The sequence below is a fragment of the Nerophis lumbriciformis genome, unplaced genomic scaffold, assembly GCF_033978685.3.
Source record: "Nerophis lumbriciformis unplaced genomic scaffold, RoL_Nlum_v2.1 HiC_scaffold_50, whole genome shotgun sequence".
Taxonomy (NCBI): domain Eukaryota; kingdom Metazoa; phylum Chordata; class Actinopteri; order Syngnathiformes; family Syngnathidae; genus Nerophis; species Nerophis lumbriciformis.
The window spans coordinates 267,501-278,102 of NW_027316592.1; positions in this window are offsets into that span (position 1 = coordinate 267,501).

Consider the following 10,602-nt stretch of genomic DNA (forward strand, 5'->3'; position numbering starts at 1 on the left):
GGAGGATGTCCCTTAAAGAAGGCCGACGTGCTATGGTTCTCCACCTGGGTCAGGAAAGCAAAATTGTCCCTCTCCTCGCTGGAAGTCCAAAAAAAAGGCGTGAATTTGACTAAGTGCCTAGGAGGATGTCCCTTTAAGAAGGCCGACGTGCTATGGTTCTCCACCTGGGTCAGGAAAGCAAAATTGTCCCTCTCCTCGCTGGAAGTCCAAAAAAAAGGCGTAAATTTGACTAAGTGCCTAGGAGGATGTCCCTTAAAGAAGGCCGACGTGCTATGGTTCTCCACCTGGGTCTGGAACGCCAAATTAGTCCCTCTCCTCGCTGGAAGTCCAAAAAAAAGGCGGAAATTTGACTAAGTGCCTAGGAGGATGTCCCTTTAAGAAGGCCGACGTGCTATGGTTCTCCACCCGGGTCCGGAACTCAAAATTAGTCCCTCTCCTAGTTGGAAGTCATCAAAAAAAGGCGGAAATTTGACTAAGTGCCATCATTTTAGAGTACCAGGACTATAGTGGGGGAATTGGAGCCCTCTGGTGGACACTCGCTGCAAATGCACCCTGAATTAAAGACATTATTTCCAGTTCTTTTGGGGCCCTATTTTCAGGCGTAAATTTGACTAAGTGTCTAGGGGCATGTCCCTTTAAGAAGGCCGACCTGCTATGGTTCTCCACCTGGGTCTGGAACGCCAAAATTGTCCCTCTCCTCGCTGGAAGTCCAAAAAAAAGGCGTGAATTTGACTAAGTGCCTAGGAGCATTTCCCTTTAAGAAGGCCGACGTGCTATGGTTCTCCACCTGTGTCAGGAAAGCAAAATTGTCCCTCTCCTCGCTGGAAGTCCAAAAAAAAGGCGTGAATTTGACTAAGTGCCTAGGAGCATTTCCCTTTAAGAAGGCCGACGTGCTATGGTTCTCCACCCGGGTACGGAAAGCAAAATTAGTCCCTCTCCTCGCTGGAAGTCCAAAAAAAAGGCGTAAATTTGACTAAGTGCCTAGGAGGATGTCCCTTTAAGAAGGCTGACCTGCTATGGTTCTCCACCCGGGTGCGGAAAGCAAAATTAGTCCCTCTCCTCGCTGGAAGTCCAAAAAAAAGGCGGAAATTTGACTAAGTGCCTAGGAGGATGTCCCTTTAAGAAGGCTGACCTGCTATGGTTCTCCACCCGGGTACGGAAAGCAAAATTAGTCCCTCTCCTCGCTGGAAGTCCAAAAAAAAAGGCGTAAATTTGACTAAGTGCCTAGGAGCATTTCCCTTTAAGAAGGCCGACCTGCTATGGTTCTCCACCCGGGTCCGGAACTCAAAATTAGTCCCTCTCCTAGTTGGAAGTCATCAAAAAAAGGCGGAAATTTGACTAAGTGCCATCATTTTAGAGTACCAGGACTATAGCTGGGGAATTGGAGCCCTCTGGTGGACACTCGCTGCAAATGCACCCTGAATTAAACACATTATTTCCAGTTCTTTTGGTGTTCCCGGGGAATGAGAGGCCTTTTGTGGGCCAGAAAGAGTGGGGGACCCTTGGAGCCCCTATTTTCAGACAGTTTGGCTTATTTCGGTGACGCCGGGGCGTCCATCAGGTCTTCCCGGGGAATGAGAGGCCTTTTGTGGCCATATGTCAACAAAAGAGTGGGGAAATGGAGCCCTCCGGTGGACTCCCGCTGCAAATGCACCCCCCAAATTAAATACATTAATTCCAGGCCTTTTGGGGCCCTATATTCAGACGGTGTGTAGCCCTCCAGTGGACTCCCGCCTCCAATGCACCCCCCAAATTAAAGACATCACCCCCCAAATTAAAGGCATCATTTCCAGTTCTTTTGGGGCCCTATTTTCAGACAGTTTGGCGTATTTCCTTGACGCCGGGGAGTCCTACAGGTGTTCCCGGGGAATGAGAGGCCTTTTGTGGGCCAGAAAGAGTGGGGAACACTTGGAGCCCCTATTTTCAGACAGTTTGCCGTATTTCGGTGACGCCGGGGCGTACATCAGGTCTTCCCGGGGAATGTGAGGCCTTTCGTGGGCCATATTTTCAGACAGATTGGCCTGTTTCAGTGACGCCGAGGCGTCCATCAGGTCTTCCCGGGGAGTGTGAGGCCTTTTGGGGCCCTATTTTCAGACAGAAAAAAAAGAAAAGTAACCCTTACACTACAAAGGACAGCGGGGAAACGCCCCCCCCAGCAAAGTCACAGGGGAAGTGGGGTAGACAAGTGGAGAGTGTCTGGGGAAAAGTCCACAAAATGATCAAAAATCACACCCAGGTACGAGTGCCACAAGTCCCGCCGCGTCCCACCCGAGTCCGAGGTGCCCCCCGCATGCCCAAAACGCACCCAGCAAAGGCGCACTGTGAGTGGGGAAGAAAAGTTGGAAAAGTGGGCAAAAGTCCGGAAAAATGACCAAAAACCACACCCAGGTTAGAGCCCCACACGTCCTGCAGTCGCACCCGAGTCCTGGGATGCCCAACATGTCCAAAAAAATCAAAAAAAGCCCAAAAAATCAAAAAAATCCCCGGGCCGTATCTTGGACGCCGGCGTACCGCGTTCGGCCCTCGTGCCGTAGTTTGGCGACCGATTGTAAAAATTTGCCGCGACCGGCTAGTTTTTTTCCTTGGAGTAAATAGAGAGTAGATCCAGCAGAAAATATGCACTATAAACAAAGAGAGGGGGTTTGGAGGGGGGCAAAAACGCCCTCTTGGAACTTTTGCAGCAGCACACATCAAACTAGCGGGGAGAAGGCATGCATAGCAAAAGGCCACGAAATGATCCAAAATCACACCCAGGTTCGAGTCCCACAAGTCCCGCCGCGTTCCACCAGGGTTCCGGGGTGCCTGACATGTCCACGACGCACCCAGCAAAGGCGCACTGTGATTGGGAAGAAAAGTTGGGAAAGTGGGCAAAAGTCCCGAATTTTATCCAAAATTATACCCAGGTTCGAGTCCCACAAGTCCCGCCGCGTTCCACCAGTGTCTCGGGGTGCCTACAATGTCCACAACGCACCCAGCAAAGGCATCACACCCAGGTTCGAGTCCCACAAGTCCCGCCGCGTTCCACCAGGGTTCCGGGGTGCCTGACATGTCCACGACGCACCCAGCAAAGGCGCACTGTGATTGGGAAGAAAAGTTGGGAAAGTGGGCAAAAGTCCCGAATTTTATCCAAAATTATACCCAGGTTCGAGTCCCACAAGTCCCGCCGCGTTCCACCAGTGTCTCGGGGTGCCTACAATGTCCACAACGCACCCAGCAAAGGCATCACACCCAGGTTCGAGTCCCACAAGTCCCGCCGCGTTCCACCAGGGTTCCGGGGTGCCTGACATGTCCACGACGCACCCAGCAAAGGCGCACTGTGATTGGGAAGAAAAGTTGGGAAAGTGGGCAAAAGTCCCGAATTTTATCCAAAATTATACCCAGGTTCGAGTCCCACAAGTCCCGCCGCGTTCCACCAGTGTCTCGGGGTGCCTACAATGTCCACAACGCACCCAGCAAAGGCATCACACCCAGGTTCGAGTCCCACAAGTCCCGCCGCGTTCCACCAGGGTTCCGGGGTGCCTGACATGTCCACGACGCACCCAGCAAAGGTGCACTGTGATTGGGAAGAAAAGTTGGGAAAGTGGGCAAAAGTCCCGAATTTGGTCCAAAATCACACCCAGGTTCGAGTCCCACAAGTCCCGCCGCGTTCCACCAGTGTTCCGGGGTGCCTACAATGCCTAAGACGCACCCAGCAAAGGCGCACTGTGATTGGGAAGAAAAGTTGGGAAAGTGGGCAAAAGTCCCGAATTTGGTCCAAAATCACACCCAGGTTCGAGTCCCACAAGTCCCGCCGCGTTCCACCAGGGTTCCGGGGTGCCTGACATGTCCACAACGCACCCAGCAAAGGCGCACTGTGATTGGGAAGAAAAGTTGGGAAAGTGGGCAAAAGTCCCGAATTTGGTCCAAAATCACACCCAGGTTCGAGTCCCACAAGTCCCGCCGCGTTCCACCAGTGTCTCGGGGTGCCTACAATGCCTAAGACGCACCCAGCAAAGGCGCACTGTGATTGGGAAGAAAAGTTGGGAAAGTGGGCAAAAGTCCCGAATTTGGTCCAAAATCACACCCAAGGTTCGAGTCCCACAAGTCCCGCCGCGTTCCACCAGTGTCTCGGGGTTCCGGGGTGCCTACAATGTCCACAACTTACCCAGCAAAGGCGCACTGTGATTGGGAAGAAAAGTTGGGAAAGTGGGCAAAAGTCCCGAATTTGGTCCAAAATCACACCCAGGTTCGAGTCCCACAAGTCCCGCCGCGTTCCACCAGTGTCTCGGGGTGCCTACAATGTCCACAACGCACCCAGCAAAGGCGCACTGTGATTGGGAAGAAAAGTTGGGAAAGTGGGCAAAAGTCCCGAATTTGGTCCAAAATCACACCCAGGTTCGAGTCCCACAAGTCCCGCCGCGTTCCACCAGGGTTCCGGGGTGCCTACAATGTCCACGACGCACCCAGCAAAGGCGCACTGTGATTGGGAAGAAAAGTTGGGAAAGTGGGCAAAAGTCCCGAATTTGGTCCAAAATCACACCCAGGTTCGAGTCCCACAAGTCCCGCCGCGTTCCACCAGGGTTCCGGGGTGCCTACAATGTCCACGACGCACCCAGCAAAGGCGCACTGTGATTGGGAAGAAAAGTTGGGAAAGTGGGCAAAAGTCCCGAATTTGGTCCAAAATCACACCCAGGTTCGAGTCCCACAAGTCCCGCCGCGTTCCACCAGTGTGCCTGACATGTCCACAACGCACCCAGCAAAGGCGCACTGTGAGTGGGCAAGAAAAGTTGGGAAAGTGGGCAAAAGTCCCGAATTTGGTCCAAAATCACACCCAGGTTCGAGTCCCACAAGTCCCGCCGCGTTCCACCAGTGTCTCGGGGTGCCTACAATGTCCACAACTTACCCAGCAAAGGCGCACTGTGATTGGGAAGAAAAGATGGGAAAGTGGGCAAAAGTCCCGAATTTGGTCCAAAATCACACCCAGGTTCGAGTCCCACAAGTCCCGCCGCGTTCCACCAGTGTCTCGGGGTGCCTACAATGTCCACAACTTACCCAGCAAAGGCGCACTGTGATTGGGAAGAAAAGTTGGGAAAGTGGGCAAAAGTCCCGAATTTGGTCCAAAATCACACCCAGGTTCGAGTCCCACAAGTCCCGCCGCGTTCCACCAGTGTCTCGGGGTGCCTACAATGCCTAAGACGCACCCAGCAAAGGCGCACTGTGATTGGGAAGAAAAGTTGGGAAAGTGGGCAAAAGTCCCGAATTTGGTCCAAAATCACACCCAAGGTTCGAGTCCCACAAGTCCCGCCGCGTTCCACCAGTGTCTCGGGGTTCCGGGGTGCCTACAATGTCCACAACTTACCCAGCAAAGGCGCACTGTGATTGGGAAGAAAAGTTGGGAAAGTGGGCAAAAGTCCCGAATTTGGTCCAAAATCACACCCAGGTTCGAGTCCCACAAGTCCCGCCGCGTTCCACCAGTGTCTCGGGGTGCCTACAATGTCCACAACGCACCCAGCAAAGGCGCACTGTGATTGGGAAGAAAAGTTGGGAAAGTGGGCAAAAGTCCCGAATTTGGTCCAAAATCACACCCAGGTTCGAGTCCCACAAGTCCCGCCGCGTTCCACCAGGGTTCCGGGGTGCCTACAATGTCCACGACGCACCCAGCAAAGGCGCACTGTGATTGGGAAGAAAAGTTGGGAAAGTGGGCAAAAGTCCCGAATTTGGTCCAAAATCACACCCAGGTTCGAGTCCCACAAGTCCCGCCGCGTTCCACCAGGGTTCCGGGGTGCCTACAATGTCCACGACGCACCCAGCAAAGGCGCACTGTGATTGGGAAGAAAAGTTGGGAAAGTGGGCAAAAGTCCCGAATTTGGTCCAAAATCACACCCAGGTTCGAGTCCCACAAGTCCCGCCGCGTTCCACCAGTGTGCCTGACATGTCCACAACGCACCCAGCAAAGGCGCACTGTGAGTGGGCAAGAAAAGTTGGGAAAGTGGGCAAAAGTCCCGAATTTGGTCCAAAATCACACCCAGGTTCGAGTCCCACAAGTCCCGCCGCGTTCCACCAGTGTCTCGGGGTGCCTACAATGTCCACAACTTACCCAGCAAAGGCGCACTGTGATTGGGAAGAAAAGATGGGAAAGTGGGCAAAAGTCCCGAATTTGGTCCAAAATCACACCCAGGTTCGAGTCCCACAAGTCCCGCCGCGTTCCACCAGTGTCTCGGGGTGCCTACAATGTCCACAACTTACCCAGCAAAGGCGCACTGTGATTGGGAAGAAAAGTTGGGAAAGTGGGCAAAAGTCCCGAATTTGGTCCAAAATCACACCCAGGTTCGAGTCCCACAAGTCCCGCCGCGTTCCACCAGGGTTCCGGGGTGCCTGACATGTCCACGACGCACCCAGCAAAGGCGCACTGTGATTGGGAAGAAAAGTTGGGAAAGTGGGCAAAAGTCCCGAATTTGGTCCAAAAGCACACCCAGGTTCGAGTCCCACAAGTCCCGCCGCGTTCCACCAGGGTTCCGGGGTGCCTACAATGTCCACAACGCACCCAGCAAAGGCGCACTGTGATTGGGAAGAAAAGTTGGGAAAGTGGGCAAAAGTCCCGAATTTGGTCCAAAATCACACCCAGGTTCGAGTCCCACAAGTCCCGCCGCGTTCCACCAGTGTCTCGGGGTGCCTACAATGCCTAAGACGCACCCAGCAAAGGCGCACTGTGATTGGGAAGAAAAGTTGGGAAAGTGGGCAAAAGTCCCGAATTTGGTCCAAAATCACACCCAAGGTTCGAGTCCCACAAGTCCCGCCGCGTTCCACCAGTGTCTCGGGGTTCCGGGGTGCCTACAATGTCCACAACTTACCCAGCAAAGGCGCACTGTGATTGGGAAGAAAAGTTGGGAAAGTGGGCAAAAGTCCCGAATTTGGTCCAAAATCACACCCAGGTTCGAGTCCCACAAGTCCCGCCGCGTTCCACCAGTGTCTCGGGGTGCCTACAATGTCCACAACGCACCCAGCAAAGGCGCACTGTGATTGGGAAGAAAAGTTGGGAAAGTGGGCAAAAGTCCCGAATTTGGTCCAAAATCACACCCAAGGTTCGAGTCCCACAAGTCCCGCCGCGTTCCACCAGTGTCTCGGGGTTCCGGGGTGCCTACAATGTCCACAACTTACCCAGCAAAGGCGCACTGTGATTGGGAAGAAAAGTTGGGAAAGTGGGCAAAAGTCCCGAATTTGGTCCAAAATCACACCCAGGTTCGAGTCCCACAAGTCCCGCCGCGTTCCACCAGGGTTCCGGGGTGCCTACAATGTCCACGACGCACCCAGCAAAGGCGCACTGTGATTGGGAAGAAAAGTTGGGAAAGTGGGCAAAAGTCCCGAATTTGGTCCAAAATCACACCCAGGTTCGAGTCCCACAAGTCCCGCCGCGTTCCACCAGTGTCTCGGGGTGCCTACAATGTCCACAACGCACCCAGCAAAGGCGCACTGTGATTGGGAAGAAAAGTTGGGAAAGTGGGCAAAAGTCCCGAATTTGGTCCAAAATCACACCCAGGTTCGAGTCCCACAAGTCCCGCCGCGTTCCACCAGTGTCTCGGGGTGCCTACAATGTCCACAACGCACCCAGCAAAGGCGCACTGTGATTGGGAAGAAAAGTTGGGAAAGTGGGCAAAAGTCCCGAATTTGGTCCAAAATCACACCCAGGTTCGAGTCCCACAAGTCCCGCCGCGTTCCACCAGTGTCTCGGGGTGCCTACAATGTCCACAACGCACCCAGCAAAGGCGCACTGTGATTGGGAAGAAAAGTTGGGAAAGTGGGCAAAAGTCCCGAATTTGGTCCAAAATCACACCCAGGTTCGAGTCCCACAAGTCCCGCCGCGTTCCACCAGTGTCTCGGGGTGCCTACAATGTCCACAACGCACCCAGCAAAGGCGCACTGTGATTGGGAAGAAAAGTTGGGAAAGTGGGCAAAAGTCCCGAATTTGGTCCAAAATCACACCCAGGTTCGAGTCCCACAAGTCCCGCCGCGTTCCACCAGTGTCTCGGGGTGCCTACAATGTCCACAACGCACCCAGCAAAGGCGCACTGTGATTGGGAAGAAAAGTTGGGAAAGTGGGCAAAAGTCCCGAATTTGGTCCAAAATCACACCCAGGTTCGAGTCCCACAAGTCCCGCCGCGTTCCACCAGTGTCTCGGGGTGCCTACAATGTCCACAACGCACCCAGCAAAGGCGCACTGTGATTGGGAAGAAAAGTTGGGAAAGTGGGCAAAAGTCCCGAATTTGGTCCAAAATCACACCCAGGTTCGAGTCCCACAAGTCCCGCCGCGTTCCACCAGTGTCTCGGGGTGCCTACAATGTCCACAACGCACCCAGCAAAGGCGCACTGTGATTGGGAAGAAAAGTTGGGAAAGTGGGCAAAAGTCCCGAATTTGGTCCAAAATCACACCCAGGTTCGAGTCCCACAAGTCCCGCCGCGTTCCATCAGAGTGCCGGGGTGCCTACAATGTCCACAACTTACCCAGCAAAGGCGCACTGTGATTGGGAAGAAAAGTTGGGAAAGTGGGCAAAAGTGCTGGAAGTCATCAAAAAAAGGCGGAAATTTGACTAAGTGCCATCATTTTAGAGTACCAGGACTATAGTGGGGGAATTGGAGCCCTCTGGTGGACACTCGCTGCAAATGCACCCTGAATTAAAGACATTATTTCCAGTTCTTTTGGTGTTCCCGGGGAATGAGAGGCCTTTTGTGGGCCAGAAAGAGTGGGGAACCCTTGGAGCCCCTATTTTCAGACAGTTTGGCTTATTTCGGTGACGCCGGGGCGTCCATCAGGTCTTCCCGGGGAATGAGAGGCCTTTTGTGGCCATATGTCAACAAAAGAGTGGGGAAATGGAGCCCTCCGGTGGACTCCCGCTGCAAATGCACCCCCCAAATTAAAGACATTAATTCCAGGCCTTTTGGGGCCCTATATTCAGACGGTGTGTAGCCCTCCAGTGGACTCCCGCCTCCAATGCACCCCCCAAATTAAAGACATCACCCCCCAAATTAAAGGCATCATTTCCAGTTCTTTTGGGGCCCTATTTTCAGACAGTTTGGCGTATTTCCTTGACGCCGGGGAGTCCTACAGGTGTTCCCGGGGAATGAGAGGCCTTTTGTGGGCCAGAAAGAGTGGGGAACACTTGGAGCCCCTATTTTCAGACAGTTTGCCGTATTTCGGTGACGCCGGGGCGTACATCAGGTCTTCCCGGGGAATGTGAGGCCTTTCGTGGGCCATATTTTCAGACAGATTGGCCTGTTTCAGTGACGCCGAGGCGTCCATCAGGTCTTCCCGGGGAGTGTGAGGCCTTTTGGGGCCCTATTTTCAGACAGAAAAAAAAGAAAAGTAACCCTTACACTACAAAGGACAGCGGGGAAACGCCCCCCCCAGCAAAGTCACAGGGGAAGTGGGGTAGACAAGTGGAGAGTGTCTGGGGAAAAGTCCACAAAATGATCAAAAATCACACCCAGGTACGAGTGCCACAAGTCCCGCCGCGTCCCACCCGAGTCCGAGGTGCCCCCCGCATGCCCAAAACGCACCCAGCAAAGGCGCACTGTGAGTGGGGAAGAAAAGTTGGAAAAGTGGGCAAAAGTCCGGAAAAATGACCAAAAACCACACCCAGGTTAGAGCCCCACACGTCCTGCAGTCGCACCCGAGTCCTGGGATGCCCAACATGTCCAAAAAAATCAAAAAAAGCCCAAAAAATCAAAAAAATCCCCGGGCCGTATCTTGGACGCCGGCGTACCGCGTTCGGCCCTCGTGCCGTAGTTTGGCGACCGATTGTAAAAATTTGCCGCGACCGGCTAGTTTTTTTCCTTGGAGTAAATAGAGAGTAGATCCAGCAGAAAATATGCACTATAAACAAAGAGAGGGGGTTTGGAGGGGGGCAAAAACGCCCTCTTGGAACTTTTGCAGCAGCACACATCAAACTAGCGGGGAGAAGGCATGCATAGCAAAAGGCCACGAAATGATCCAAAATCACACCCAGGTTCGAGTCCCACAAGTCCCGCCGCGTTCCACCAGGGTTCCGGGGTGCCTGACATGTCCACGACGCACCCAGCAAAGGCGCACTGTGATTGGGAAGAAAAGTTGGGAAAGTGGGCAAAAGTCCCGAATTTTATCCAAAATTATACCCAGGTTCGAGTCCCACAAGTCCCGCCGCGTTCCACCAGTGTCTCGGGGTGCCTACAATGTCCACAACGCACCCAGCAAAGGCATCACACCCAGGTTCGAGTCCCACAAGTCCCGCCGCGTTCCACCAGGGTTCCGGGGTGCCTGACATGTCCACGACGCACCCAGCAAAGGCGCACTGTGATTGGGAAGAAAAGTTGGGAAAGTGGGCAAAAGTCCCGAATTTTATCCAAAATTATACCCAGGTTCGAGTCCCACAAGTCCCGCCGCGTTCCACCAGTGTCTCGGGGTGCCTACAATGTCCACAACGCACCCAGCAAAGGCATCACACCCAGGTTCGAGTCCCACAAGTCCCGCCGCGTTCCACCAGGGTTCCGGGGTGCCTGACATGTCCACGACGCACCCAGCAAAGGCGCACTGTGATTGGGAAGAAAAGTTGGGAAAGTGGGCAAAAGTCCCGAATTTTATCCAAAATTATA